Raw genomic sequence first — 15,840 nt, 5'->3', positions numbered from 1 at the left:
ATCCTTTCGTTTCATCTTGAAGAAGTACCTTTAACATTTCTTGTAAGACCAGCCACTGGTGACAAACTCCTTCAACTTTTGCTTTTCTGGAGAACTCTTTATCTCTTCTTCAATTCCAAAGGGCAACTTTGATTAAAAAACCCTTTCTGAAGGCAGTTTTTTTCTTTTAGCACTTTGAGTTTATTATGCCATTCCCCTCTGGCCTGCAGAGTTTCTGCTGAAAAAATCTATCAGTCTTGTTGGGATTCCCTAGTACTTAATAAGCTGTTTTTCTCTTGCTACTTTTAAAATTCTAAAAATTATGGTCATAATTTGTGGCTGATACAACTAAGAATATCAGAGGGTAAATGATTGCTCAACATCACTTAGCTATGAAGCAGCAAAATAAATAAATATCTATGGCTCCAAGTTGTACTCTTTTTCAGTTCAGTTCATTTTTCATCATTGTCCAGATAAAAGTTCTGTTTTTCATGCCCAGCTTTCCACTCTGAGCTCTGTAGCACAGGTGAGGCTGAACTGCTCTGGTTACCTGTTAAGGAAGATTAAGTTATTCAGGGTCTACTTAGAACAATGACTCAAGAACTCATTGTACATTTGCTATTTTATGTAGTTCAGTTCTTATAGTGACCCTATGGGTGAATATTATATTATGTTATGCATGAGGAAACAGAAACAGAAGTTTGGAAACTATATAAATAACTTGCTCAAGATTTGACATTTAATTGGTAGGACTGGAATTCTAACCACGATAGTGTGACAAACTAATTCCATTAGGTTTTTCCTGGGCCTCAACTCATTTTAAACTAAAACTCTTCTAAGAGCTATTTGTTCTTTTAGTTGTTCACTCCTCAGACATTCATTTGTAATCCCCAGCCTCCCATGGCAGGAACTATGAAACGTGCAGAGATGTAAAGATGAATATGCAGGCCTTCTGTGAGTTCATTGTGCACACATTGTCTTCTACCTGAGACTCAAGTGCCTAGACCACTATTGTCCCTTGACTTGAAAAGACATTAATCACTCTTGGAAACGTCAGAGTAGCTTCTGTGGTCTAGTGATTAATCCTGGGGCCTTTGGTCCTTTGAGATTCTGTTTGACTACAGTATGGTACTCTCAGTTTAGAGCCTCAGTGGATGAGTGGGAGTATCATTGTACCTTTTAACAGCCTGCTCTTTGCTGGCATGAAAATGTCCTCATTTCACTGGTGCAGATTTTTTCCCTTGAGGTTAGCGTCTTGGCAGACTGACAGCGTGTGGGTGGCTGTCACCGCCATCTGCATTTGCCTTGTGGGGATCTTATGAGTATCACCAGCTGTAATATATGATTTTGTGAAGCTCTGCATCCTCAAGGGAAAGCAGAACATAAGGATAAAATCCTCTTTGCTATGAAGGGAATATAACTGTATGGAACCTGGGGGTCGAGAGGAGGACAAAGTAAATCTCACATTTATTACTGCTAGAGTTTGATTGTGTGTGTGGCTAAGTACTGATGAGACATGAGAAATGCATACAAATTCAAAACAAAATCATGAACTTGCATTTTTGTTTGGCTGGTAGGAACACGTTGTCATATTGAATATTCAAACTTCCCATCAAAGTTTCAGAAGAGGAAAGTAAACACAGAATTCCTGGAGCCTGAGGTGCAGCCCCAGAGAGGCACATACATTTTTAGATTTCCTGATTTGTCACTAAAATTCAGGAGATATCTATGTCTGATTAAATATACAGATAATGCTTTCCCTTCAAACTTCTAGGGAAATAAATGCTGTAGGAAGACATGATGTATGTCCTGGGGCTTTACTTACTTACTTGCACATCTTTTACATGTGCTTTGGTTTGGTTAGACTAGCATTGCACTGAGAAGCGCATCTTTGAGATATAATGGTCTGGCTTGCCTTTTTTTCCCCTCATAAACATAAAAGGAAGTTAAATGCTGCTGTTGAGAAAGGATTTACGTGTAACTCATTTTTATCTCTCTAGCTTGGTGATTGGCCTTTAAAAGGCTTCAGGATATTGTGAGCGGGCTGCATTCTTATGTGAACTACTCTATCCAGCAAGAAAGTCCCCAGAGTCATCCCAATTAGAGCTGAACCGCTGTGCAGTCCTCGGGATTGCGATTGTCGTAGGGACTCTTGTAGACCTAATGAACGTTTTGAGATTGAATCTGTTCGCACAGATCTGAGGGTTTGTAATTAAATCTGTACAAGAAATTGGTTTTGAACTCAACAGGGGTGTTAATGGAAGATTAATTAGTTAATTCTTTGGGAAACTCTGAAAACAAGAATTCGTTATCATTGTTATTAAGTTTACATGTGGTCAATTAAAGCAATGTCGTATAGCTATCTACATAATGGCAGAACACGATTTAATAAAAATAACTTAAAGAGAACATCAATAGATTTGATCACCTTCTTTTGACCCTTACATATTATTAAAGAATATTTAACATTGTTGGTGTATTTAGTGGACTATATTTCAATTTGTTGTGATCTATTTTGTGAGCCTTAGTCAATCAATAAATAGTACTTACCATTCTCAGCCAAACCATGGCTCCTACAAGTTAAGGACTCTATCTTAATAATAACAAAACAGCAGCAGCAGCAACAACAAAACAACAATAATTGGTACCATTCTGGAGAACTTTTTGTATCAGATGCTGAGCCAAATATTAACCATATCATTTATCTTCTCAATAACCATATGAGATAGATACTCATTACATCGCAGGTGAGGCACTTGAGGATTACTGATGCTGCATAACCCTCCAGGGGTCACAGAGTTAGAAAGTAAGAGTGGTGGAGTTCAAGCCCAGGCCACCTGCCTGTAGGGTGCTGCAGTAATTATGACTGCACACTGTCTCCCAATGTGCAGGATTAGCCTTTGCTTTCCTCCCGCCCTCAGCTCTGGCACTTACCACAGTGCTCTGATGGATCCTCCAAGGCTCCTTAAGTTGAATGGAAATAAAAAGTAATACACTGAATTTAGCTGCGAATATCTGTGAACTTCTTACACCGCTGACTGTATGTAGTGGGCTCACTTGCCAAAAAAAAAGATGGATTAGGAACAAATTCCTGATAGTTTGCCTTTTTCCCTTAGAAAAAGCCCGTGTTCAGCTTTGGCCATCATCTCTGGTTGCTTCACCCCTTTCAGCAGCCAGATGCCCTGTGATCTTTCATTCAATACTTACCCTTCCTGGTCATGATCCCAGTATCGTCCTCAATCATGATATGTAAACATGTAATTCAGGCATTTTATTGGATTTGATGTGCTAATGTAAGTTTACTGAATGAAAAGCACTTTCTTTCTCTCCTTTCATCCAAAATTATAAAAGAACTTCTCAAAACTATAAATAATCCTACCAGACTAATTAGTTCCATTCATTCATTCACTTACTCACTCACTCTCTCAGACTCTTATTCATTCTTTCCACAAGTAACTTTTTAAATGTTGACATAATTTCTGACTTCAAAGAGTTCACATGTAGTGAGGACAATGAGTGGGTAGCTAGATGATTACAACAGAGTGTAAATACTGAACTTGAGTACAGTGATGTGGTCACCAACTGTCCTGGTTTGCTCAGGACTCAGAGGTTTCCTGGGATGTGGGACTTTCATAGTCGGGCAAAGTCCCTGGCAAACTGAGACACTTGGGCACTCCAGCTGTGGGAATATAAAGGAGGAAGCCCATGACACTGCTTGAAGAAGCGGGAGATAGTTTTCCAGAAGAAGTAATTTCAATGATGAAATTTCAGGTCAGGCAGGTGGGAAGGTCAATTCCTTAATAACCTGGCCCAGTGGCACCCACTTCATATTCTCCAGGGATCCCTGGAAGAAGGGGTCATGTGATATGTGATGCTGGACTAGACACTCCTTCTCCCTCCTAAACGCAAACACTGGCATTGGGGGTGGGGGGCGGGGGGAGAACACAGGCATGGGTTTGGCCCTCCTGAATGAAACTAAGCTCTTTTAAAAATTATTTCTTTCTAAAGTTATAGAAGCCGTCTTATACATTCTATTCCTTTCTGTTCAAAGCCTGAGCCATATTGCAGGGCATCTAAAGCAGAATGCTATTTGGAGTTTTCAATCTGCTGATTTTCACCCTGTAGATATCAGAGGAGGAATTCTCAGGAGAGGAAAAGAGCAGCCAAGTATTGCAGCAGCCTCCTCCTTTGCTAGGTGACGCTGAATCACTGACAGTGGTTCCCAGAATGCAATTGAGTCACTGCTGGTGCTCTCATGGGTGACCCGGGCAGAAGCACAGGCTGGAAGCTCTGTTGAGGACAGATGCTCTCTGTTGCAGAAGTAGAACTGGATCTCTGGAGGCTCGCTATGTAAGGGTGATGTGGAGCTGCCAGAAAACATAATAATTGCTGCCATTATGATTATGACTGCCTTTTAATTGCTGCTGCATCATGCCAAATATCATGGGAAGGAAAAAAGTAGAGTCTTATGAATCAATGATCACTTAAAATATTTAAATAGATGATTATAATGTACAACTTTAGAATACTTTGCTTTACATTACCCTTGAAGCTAAGCGCTTCCTGCAAAGTATGGAACATTTATGCTCAATGGCTAAGCCGTTTAGATGTCTGGTAGCTTGAAATACATGTATATGTACCCCTGTTTAAGAAAACTTGTATGAGTAACAGATAAATTAGAAAGTATTTAATTATGTAATATGGAAATGTATGATGCTTACTTCAGGAATATATTGGAAAATATATTGTGTTGAAAAGGATCTAGTTTTAATTCTCCATTTCCAATAAAAACAAAGTTCACAGAAAACTAAGCTTGGTTGAGAAAGAAAGGCATTTTCTAAATTCCCAAGTCTCCCTTTTATTCAGTAAAATACAAGACTATTGAACACAGTGGAAGCAGTTTCCCATAAACTATAGTGTAGAAGATCAGTGGACATGATCCACCAAACAGAAAGAAGCAGAAAACCTTTTGCTGAGGGGAAAAGAAGAGTGATTTGGAGAGGATGTCACAGGATGGGAATGCTGCTGCCTGGGTCCCTGAAAGCAGACTTGCACCTCCGATCTCCTGAGCCTGAGGCAAGCACAACCCCAAGAGACACTTAGCAGGTTGAGAGGGAATGAAAGAATGTGCCAGCTGTTGCTCTGTTTCTGGAATCAGTATGGTCCACAAGCAATAAAGCACTCTGGGCAGAGGGAATTTTCTCGATAGATGGACCTGAAATAGTCCACAACCTCCCACAGACTCCATGAGGAGTGTGAGGAACCCAGACTTCCTAAAACCCATGTAAGAGACTAGAAGAGGCCCAAGGCTGGATGAAAAGGCTATAGGTCAGAGTTTGCTGTAATTGGCAAACTGTGGCCTGTGGGTCAAATCCTGCAAGTCTGCTTTATTATGCCTCTGAGCTATGAAAGTTCTTTACAGTTTAGAAAGAAGATGAGGATGAAGATGAAGAAGAAAGAAGAGGAGGAAGAAGAAGGAGGAGGAGGGGAAGGAAGAGAAGGAGAAAGAAGAGGAGAAGAACACCAATCACCACTACCATCACAAGACCAAAAGAATAAGAAAAAGAACAAGACAAAAAAAGGAAATTATGCAACAGAGACTGTACGTGACCTGCAAAGCCTAAAGTATTCACTTTCTTGCCCTTTACAGAAAATATTTGCTGACCCCTGCTATAAATCCACGTTTCAGTGACCACTGACTTCAGCATCAGGAGCCCGTACAATCACCAGCAGTCCATGCAGGATTAGGACCACCCTGGTGGACGCAAGGACAAGGACCAGAGCAAACCAAATACACCCCCACAGGGACAAGGGTAGCAGGGAAGAAAGCTGTGCAGAGACTTCTCTTCATAAATCTGTGAGGATAAATAAGATTCATTCAGAACCCGTTCATGGTCTCAGGAAGGAGAAGAAAGAGACAGACACACTGAGAGAGAAGAAATGGCTATGATTGAGAGTTTGAACTTTGAACTGAGACTCACGTGAGGCTATGTGAACCTGAAAAAGATAGTCTAAGCCTGAGACTTTTTTGTTGAAGTATAATTGACGTACAGCGTTGTGCTAGTTTAAGTGTACCACACAATGATTCATTATTTGTATGTATTTTGAAGCCATCATCCCAGTAACTTTAGTTAACATCCATCACCATATGTAATTACAAAATATTTTCTACTGATGAGAACTTTTAAGATCCACTGTCTTAGCCACTTTCAAATATCCAAATTTATGAAGACCTCTTAGTTTAGGCATTTTACACTGTTTGCTGGGATATTAGAATAGATCTCCAGGGCAAAACAAGAATAGTTATAGAAAGAAAAGATTTTTTTTTTTATTTGCATGTATCTATACTGTTTATACATCGACCCCCTATTGCATTAACTTTATAAAAGAATCCTCTTTCTTAGGATAGGAGAGGTTGTACTATGGTAATTAACTAACTTTGAAATCTCAGTGGCTTAACACAACAAAAATTTGTTTCTCACTCATGTTACTTGCCCTGGGTTATTGGGCAGAGGATTCTGCTCCACATAGTCTCTCAGAGACCCAGGCTAATGGAGACCATGCCATATTACAGCTGTGCCAAATGGAACATGTAGCCTCTAAGGTCACTACAGAGGGGAAGAAACGGATGAAGGGGGAACATCTGCTCTAATTGTTTCAGCCTGGAAGTAAATAAATCATTTCTGTTCATAGTCCACGGGACAGAACAAGTCACACGATCCCCACCGAACTGCAAGTCTTGGAAATATAGCAGAGGAAAATGAAAGTTGGTTCTACTCACCCTTTTCAAAATAATGCTAGAGTTTAAAATGTGTACATGCCTTAGAAAGAACACTGAGGTGTTTTCAAACAGAGACAGAGAGGCTGAGAATTTTAAAACAAAGTTGAAAGTTTGGGGGTCAAAGCAAAATAATAAACAATAAAAAGTTAAGACAAATTAAAATAATGAAAAAGGAAAAAAATAAGCTTATGGAAAAAATGGAATTTGATTTCCCAAGGTTTAGTTTAACTATTAAGAAATAGTTGCTAAAACTGTTCTGAGTTTGGGAGCTAAAATATCTATATTAGAAAGATTACATGTGCCCCTGTGATATTCATGAAAACTTTGTTTACTCAAGAAGTCACAGAAACGGTCCTATCATGCATTGATTACTGGAGCAATCAATGGACAAATCAAATGAATCTTTGTTTTTTATGGACTTGTTTTAGGTGTTCAGTGATAAGGTCACTATGGTTGAAATATGCATGATGGATCCTGAGAATTTTTAATATTATTCTCCTGCAACACATGGAGTGGTTGTGGTTACATCCACCTAGTTGTCTAATTCAGTTTCCCACAGCTGAATCCATCTGTGAAATGAGCACAAATAATATCCTCAAAATTTTATATCCCAAAGCATATCGGGGTGCTGCTCAGTTTAACTTATGCTCTTGCCTGAAGCAATCTGTAACTTATTTCTGGAATCCACCAAGTGGGTGTCTTTGAGATCAATGACTCGATCAACTCTTTCCCAGTGAAGATTGAAGCTCGAGTACTTAGAGGCTGAATTACAGGAAGGAGCAACGCTAGCATTGTGCTTATGTCTACTGCATGTATTTTTTAAATTAATATGTGATATTTTTCCAGAAAAGTTTTAGACTTACATAAAAATTGAGCAGGTAGTTCAGAGAGTTCCTGTAAACCTCCCCACAGTTTCCCATATTATTAACATCTCATGTTAATATGGTACATTTGTTACAATTAATGAACTAATGTTGACACATTACTATTAACTAAAGTCTATAGTTTACTCACACGTCCTTAGTTTTTACCCAAAGTGCTTTTCCTGTCCCAGGATCCCATCGGGGATACTGCATTACATTACGTCATCATGTCTCTTCAGGTACCTCGTGGCTGTGAGAGTATTTCAGACTTTTTTGTTTTTGATAACTTTGACAGTTTTAAGGAGTCCTAATCAGGTTTGTTGTAGTATAACCCTCCGTTAGAATTTATCCAGTGTTTTTCTCATGATAGACTTAACTTACGGGTTTTGGGGAGGAAGATTACAAAGATAAAATGCTATTTTCGTCACATCAGATGTAGTGTCTTTCAGGTTTCTTCACTGTAAAGTGACTTTATTCCCCGTTTTCATACTGTACTCTTTGGAAGGAAGTCACTACGTGCAGCCACGTAAGGAGAGAGGAGTTATTCTCCCACTCTTGAAGGTGGAATATCTCCATAGTTTGTTTCTACTCTCTCTGTATGAGAGAATTGTCTTTTCCTCCCCATTTATTAATTTATTCAATCATTTATTTATATCCGAGTGGACTCATGAATATTTATTTTACACTGTGGGTTATAATCCAATGCTACCTTGTCTTGTGGTTCAAATTGTCCCAGCTTTGGTCATCAGGAGCTCTTTCATTTGGCTCCTGTGCTGCTTTGACATACTTTCATCAATGATGTTGGTTTTTCAAAAAAATGAGCAATTCCTTACTTTCTGGAACTGTAAGATGTTCCAGCTCATCTTGTATACCTTCTGCCCCCGTTTTAGAATCAACAGTTTCTACAAGGTGCCCTGGTTTCTTTTACTGGAGAATGATACTGAAAACCAAGATCTGAGTGTTAGGTGTGTTCATTGTTGTTACTGAGATGTTGTTTCCTTTACATCCTCTCAGCTGACAGAACAAAGAAGTATATATATCTTTGATAACCCACGTATATGCATGCATCTATAAATATTTCTATATGTAGCCATATGTATCTATATTAAATTAAAAATGAGTTCTTACTGATGTATCCAACTCTAATCCATTACCATATGGATCATTCTAGCCTCCTACCTTTGCTTATCTATAAACTCCTGCTCCAACAGTGAGAAACTTCACGCCCACCATCTGTTGTCCATTTACTTATTTGTTCAATCCTCATATACAGCTATAGCAGTATCAGAGTTGTTAATTTGTAATCTCATGGGAAACAACTTTATTAACTAGAGTACAGTGCTTCCATTCATTTCCAAAGTTACTTAAGTCTGCAAATTTTCCTCCACCCTCTTCAGTGAGGTTGTTTCATGCATTTGTAATAGAGTTACATTCTCTTGTCACAGTCTGTGTTCCTTTCTGAGATCCTCTGACCTACTAAGTGATTAGCAGATTTTTAAAATTTTTGTATACTAAGGTTCACTCTTTGTGTTGTGCAGTTCTATGGATTTTGGCAAATGCATAGTGTTATGTATCCACCATTCCAACATCATACAGAATAGTTCCACCACAATATAAATCTCTGTCTGCCTATTCATCCCTCCCCTCCCCTAGAACTCCTAGAAATCACTGACCTTTTTATTGTGTCCAAAGTTTTGTCTTTTCCTTAATGTCATATAATGGGAATCGTACAATATATACATTTTCAGATTAGTTTCTTTGACCTAGCAATCTGCATTTGTTTCCTCCGTGTCTTTTCTTGGCTTGAAAGTTCATTTCTTTTTATCACTGAATAATATTCCATGGTATGGACATACTGTAGTTTGTTTATCCTTTCACCTAATGAAGATATTTTGGTTGCATTCAGGTTTTGGTGATTATGAATAAAGTTACTATAAATATTTATGTGCTAGTTTTGTATGGACATAACTAAAATGCATAAATCTCTAGAAGCACAATTCCTGAACTGTATGATAAGACTATGTTTAGCTTTGTAAAAAGCTGTCAAATTGTTGTCCAAATTTGCTGTACCATTTTGCATCCCCACAAGCAAAGACCAACAGTTCCTGTTGCTCTACATCCTTGCCAGCAATTGGTATTGTCATGTGTTGTGGTTTTTTTTTTTTCTCAATTTTAGCCATTCTTATAGTCTTGTGGTGGTATCTCATTTTTGCTTTAATTTGAAATTCCCTGATGACAAATGCTATTGAGCCTCCTTCCATATGCTTATTTCCCATCTGCATATCTTTTTTGGTAAGGTGTTTGTTCAGATCTTTTGTCCAAGTTTTAAATGAATGCTTATTTTCTTATTGTTGTTTTAAGAATTCTCTGCATGTTTTAGATACAGGTCTTTTATCAGATATGTATTTTGCAAATATTGTCTCCCAGTCTGTGGGTTGTCCTTAAATTCTCTTAATAGTGTCTTTCATACAGCAGAAGTCTATTTTTTTTTTTTTTTAAGATTCCCCCCGAGCTAACATCTGCTACCAACTTCCTCTATTTTGAATGTGAGCTGCTGTCACAGAATGGCCACTGATAGTAGATGAGTGGTGTAGGTCCATGCCTTGGAACTGAACAAAGGCCACTGAAGTGGAGCACGCTGAACTTAACCACTAGGCCACTGGGGCTAGCCCCAGAGGTCTAATTTTTAATAAATATATTTTTATTTTAATAAAGTCTAATTTAATTTTTCTTTTATGGATCATGTTTTTGGTGTTGTTAAAAATTCATCACTAAACCCAAGTTCACCTAGATTTTCTCCTGTGTTAACTTCTAGAACTATTATAGTCTTGAATTTTACATTAGGTGGTCCATTTTTGTTTAATATTCTTGAAAGGTATAATGTCTGTGTTTAGATTATTATTTTTTTTTTTTTTGCAAAATGATGTCTATTTTTTCCAGACCCATTTGTCAAAAAGACTATCCTTCTCTATTGAATTACCTTTGCTCCTTTGTCAAAGATCAATTGCTATATCTGTGTGGGTATATTTCTAAGCTCTTCATTCTGTTTCATTGATCTATTTGTCTATTCTTCCCCCAACACTATGCTGTCTTAATAACTGGAGCTTTATAGTAAGTCTTGAAGTTGAATAGTGTCCACCCTCTGAATATGGTCTTCTTCAGTATTGTGTTGGCTAGTCATTTTATTCTCCATGCAAACTTTACAATCAGTTTGTCAATATCTATAAAATGGTTTGCTGGAATTTTGATTGGGATTGTATTGAATCATGACGGGAAGACCTGACATCTTGACAATATCGAGTCTTCTAGTCAATGAATATAGAATATCTCTCCAGTTATTTGGATCTTTTCAAATTTCTTTCAGCAGAGTTTTGTCATTTTACACATATTGATCCTGTACATATTTTGTTAGATTTATACAAAGTATTTTATTTTTTTGATGCTAATGTAAACGGTACTATGTTTTTAATTCAATTTCCAATTTTTCATTGCTTGTATGAAGGAAATCCACTGATTTTTGTATATTAACCTGGTAACCTGTCATCTTGCTATAGACATTTATTGGTCCCAGGATTTTTTTTTTTACCAAGTCTTTGGTATGTTTTGCATACACAATCATGTTATCTGTGAACAAAGACAATTTTATTTCTTCCTTCCCAATATATATATACTTTATATTCTTTTCTTGTCTTTTTGCATTAGCTAGTAGTTTCAGTGCGATGTTGAATAATAGTAGTGAGAGAGGACATCCTTGGTTTGTTTCTGATCTTAAGAGGAAAACATTCAGTTTCTCACCACTAAGTATGACGTTAGCTAATGTATTTTTGTAAATGTTCTTTATTAAGTTGAGGAAGTTCCCCCTTTATCTTTAGTTTTCTCAGATTTTTTGTCATGAATAGGTTTTTGATTTTGTCAAGTAATATTTATGCAATTGGTACAATTATATGATTTTTTTTTAGCCTGTTGAAGTTATATATTATATCAATTGATTCTAACGTTGAACCAGATTTGCGTGCCTGGAGTAAATCCCACTTGGCTGTAGTGTATAATTCTTTTAATACTTTGTTGGATTTGATTTATAAACATTTTTTTGAAGATTTTTACATCTATGTTCATGAGAGATATTGGTTTTTAGTTTTCTTTTCTTGTAATATCTTTGTATGGTTTTGATAGTAAGATAGTGCTGGCCACATAAAATGAGTTGAAAAGTGTTTCCTCTTGTTCAATTTTCTGGGAGAGATTTTAAAGTATTGGCAGCATTTCTTCCTTAAATGTTTGGTAGAATTCACCAGTAGAAACCATGCGGGATTGGTGCTTCCTTCTGTGGAAGGTTATTAATTATGTATTAATTCAATTTCTTTAATAGATATAAAGCTATTGAGATTATGTAGTTCTTGTGTGTTAGTACTTTATGTCTTTCAAGGAATTTCATGTGAATTATCAAATTTCTGGGCCTAGAGTTGGTAATGATATTACTTTCTTACTCTTTTAATGTCTATGGAATCATTTTTAATGACCTCGTTTTCATTTCTGATGCTGCTGATTTGTGCCTTCTCTTTTTTATCATTGGTTAGCTCAAGTAGAGTGTTAGCGGTTTTATTGATCTCTTCAAAGAACCAGCTTTTGATTTTACTGATTTTCTGGTTTCAATTTACTGATGTCAGCTCTGATTTTATTATTTTTTTCTGCTTGATTTAGATTGAAATTGCTCTGATGTCAGCTCTGATTTTATTATTTTTTTCTGCTTGATTTAGATTGAAATTGCTCTACGTGGACGTTAAATTGCCTAAGGTGAAAGTTTAGATTATTGATTTCAGATCTTTCTTCTATTCTAGTATATGCATCATTTCTACAAATTTCCCTTCAAGCATCGCTTTTGCTGCATCCTGCATAATTTTGATAGGGTGTATTTTCCATTTCAGTGCGTGAAGAGTTGTCTTGCTGGAACAGTTAGGCATGCATGTGTGAAAAAAATTAACTTTTATCCATACCTCACATCTTAGACAAAAATTAAGTAAAAATGTATCTGAGACTTTGATGTAAAATCCAAAACTATAAAATATCTAGAAGAAAATTTAAGAAAAATCACTTTGTGACCTTGGGTTAGGCAAAGAGTTTTTAGATGTGACATCTGAAGCAAGCTCCATAAAAGAAAGTATTGGTAACCTTAACTTTATCAAAATTTAAACTTTTATTCTACAAAAGACAGTAAGAAAATTAAAAGAAAAGCCATAGACTAGGAAAGAATAATCGCAAATCACATTATCTGACAAAGGACTTACATCAGAATATATAAATAGCTCTCAAAGTTCAACAATAAGGAAACAAACAACCCAATTTTAAAAATAGGCAAAAGATCTGAAGATACACTTCACCAAAGTAGATACACAGATGATTAATAAGCATATGAAAAATACTGAGTATCACTTTTCATTAGGTAAATGCAGATTAAAACCACAATGAGATACTTCTACACACTTATTAGAATTTATATAATTAAAAATCAAACAAAACCAATAATATCAAATCCTGGCAAGGATGCAGGTGACTAAAATTCTCATTCATTCTTGATAGGAATGCAAGATGGTACAGCAACTTTGCAAAAACTGTTTGACAATTTCTTATAAAGTTGAACATTCACTTATCACATGGCCCAACAATCATACTCCTGGACATTTAACTATGAAATGAAAACATACCTTCACACAAAATGCTGCATGAAGTTTTATTAATAATTGGCAAAAACTGGAAACAGTTCTAATATCCTTCAAGTGGTAAATGGATAAAAATCTGTTGTATATTCATACAGTGAAATATATTTAGTGATGAAAAGTAATGATACATGTAATAACATGATTGATTCTCAAATGCATTTTGCTAGGTAAAAAACAGCCAAACTTGTAGGCTATATACTGTATCATTCATTTATATGGCATTCTTGAGAAGGCAAAGCTCTAGGGATTAAGAACACATCAGTGTTCTTCAGAGGTTGGGGCAGGATGAAAGAGTTTGGGGGACTAATGAAACTGTTCTGTACCATGATTTTGGTGATGAGTACATGATTCTATGCAATTGAGTCAAAACCCATAGAACTATACACCATAAAATGGAATTTTACGTAAATTTAAAAATTAACTTATAGATGCTAAAAAATAAACAATGATAATATAAAAAACATTTTCTATTGTAGGAAAAAATGGCACTTGATATCATTTCCTCCTGAAAAACAAATGAATGAAAGATAATTATAAAAATTTGAGGTGAAATTAAAGAAGTTTGCAGACAAAAAAAATCTTAGGGAATTCATTGCCCCCAGGCCTACACTATAAAAAATATTAATTTAAATTCTTTAGGCTGAAGGATGATGAGCCCAGATGGAAGTACAAAGCTAGGAGAAAAACTGGAAAACATTGGGAAGGGTAAATATATAAGAAAATAGAAAAGTATAATGGCTATTCAAAGCATAAATTATAACAGTGTGTCATGGAGCTTATAACATGTAAAAATGAACGTTACAGCACAAAGAGTGGAAGGAGTACATGGAGTTAAACTGTTTCAAGGTACCTGCAATGTTTGGGAAGAAGTGAAAGTATTAATTTGTGGTAGACTAGAAGTAAAGGATGCATATTATAATAACTAAAGAATAAGACAAAAGATCTAATTGGAAAGTTAAGAGAGGAGATAAAATAGAATCAAATAAAACTTGATTATTAGCCAAGTAGTTAATAAACATCTAAAATGGTGCTCAATATCATTATTGCTCAGGGGAATAAAAACCAAATCCACAATGAGATATTAGTATATACTCACTTGTTAGAGCTACCTACAATTGTGAAACAAACCACCCCAAAACTTAGTGGCCTGAAACAATAACAATGATTATTTTTCCGAATTCTTCATCTGAACTGAACTGACTTGGGCAGTTCAGTTCCATGTTGCTTTTGCTGGAGTTGGAACTTCCAGGATGGTTTCTTCACTCGTCTGGCACCTCAGCTGTGTTGGTTGGAACAGCTGGGGCCCAGCTGAACATTCCATGCTAATGTTCCTGCCTTCCTTCCACCTCTCCATGTCGTCTCTCCAGCAGCATAGCCAGAGATCTTTGTATGGTGAATCAGGCCTATTAGAGTGAGTGTTCCAAGAGAACAAGTCCCAGAGTGCAAGTGTTTATCAAACTTTTGCTTGTGTCACACTTGTAAATGTCCCATTAGCTAAAGCAAATCACAGAGCCAGGACCAAAGTTAGTGTGGAGGAGAATACACAAGGGCATGAATATCTGTAATAGTAGTCTACTGTACTGCAAGAATGATTAACATTTTAAAATATTGACATACCAAAGTTGTTGAGGATGTGGAGCAACTAAAACTCTCATAAATTGCCAGTAGAAGTGTAAATTGGTGCAACTATTTCAGAAAACTTTGGCAGTATCACTAAAGCTAAACATAGATCTACCCTATGACCTAGCAGTTCTACTCCCAAGAGAAGTGGGTAATTGTATCTACAAAAAGACTCATGAGAATGTTCTTAGCTTTATTCATGAATGTCCAAAACCAGAAACAACTCAAATGTGTATCAACAAGATATTGGATAAATAAATTACAGAATGGATAAATAAATTACAGTGAAATAATACACAGCGATAAATAGAAATAACCCTTGCTATGCTTAATAGCCTGGATGAATCTCACAGACATTATGGTGTGTGAAAGAAACCACACAAAAGAGTCTGTATTGTATGCTTCCATTTATAGGAAAACCAGCTGTCCTGTTTTTAGCACTGAAAAGTCCACATCTGGGAAACTCCTCAATTCCAGGCAAACTAGAATGGCTAGTCATGCCACATTCATGTGAAGTTTCAGAATAAGCATGGTTAATCCATGTTTATAGAAGTCAGAATAGACGTTACCTCTGGGTTGCATATGAAATAGAAAAAGCCAAGAAGAAACTCCCTGCAGTGTGAAAATTCTCTACTTCTTGAGCTAAATGGCAGTAACATGGGTATATACACATGTAATAATTATTAACTGTACACTTAAGATTAGTGCATTAGTTTATGCATGTTACTACTATATGAATGTTATACCTCAATAAAAATTTAAAAATAAAAAACCAAAATGCATTTCTACTGTTTACTGGCTATGTGATCTTAGCAATTTCTTGAAACAGTCTGAGCTTAGCTTTCTCACATGTGAAGTGAAGATAACGGTAATTCTCTCTCAT

This window comes from Equus caballus, chromosome 17 (genome assembly GCF_041296265.1).
Source record: "Equus caballus isolate H_3958 breed thoroughbred chromosome 17, TB-T2T, whole genome shotgun sequence".
Lineage (NCBI taxonomy): Eukaryota > Metazoa > Chordata > Mammalia > Perissodactyla > Equidae > Equus > Equus caballus.
This window is presented reverse-complemented; position numbering follows the sequence as displayed.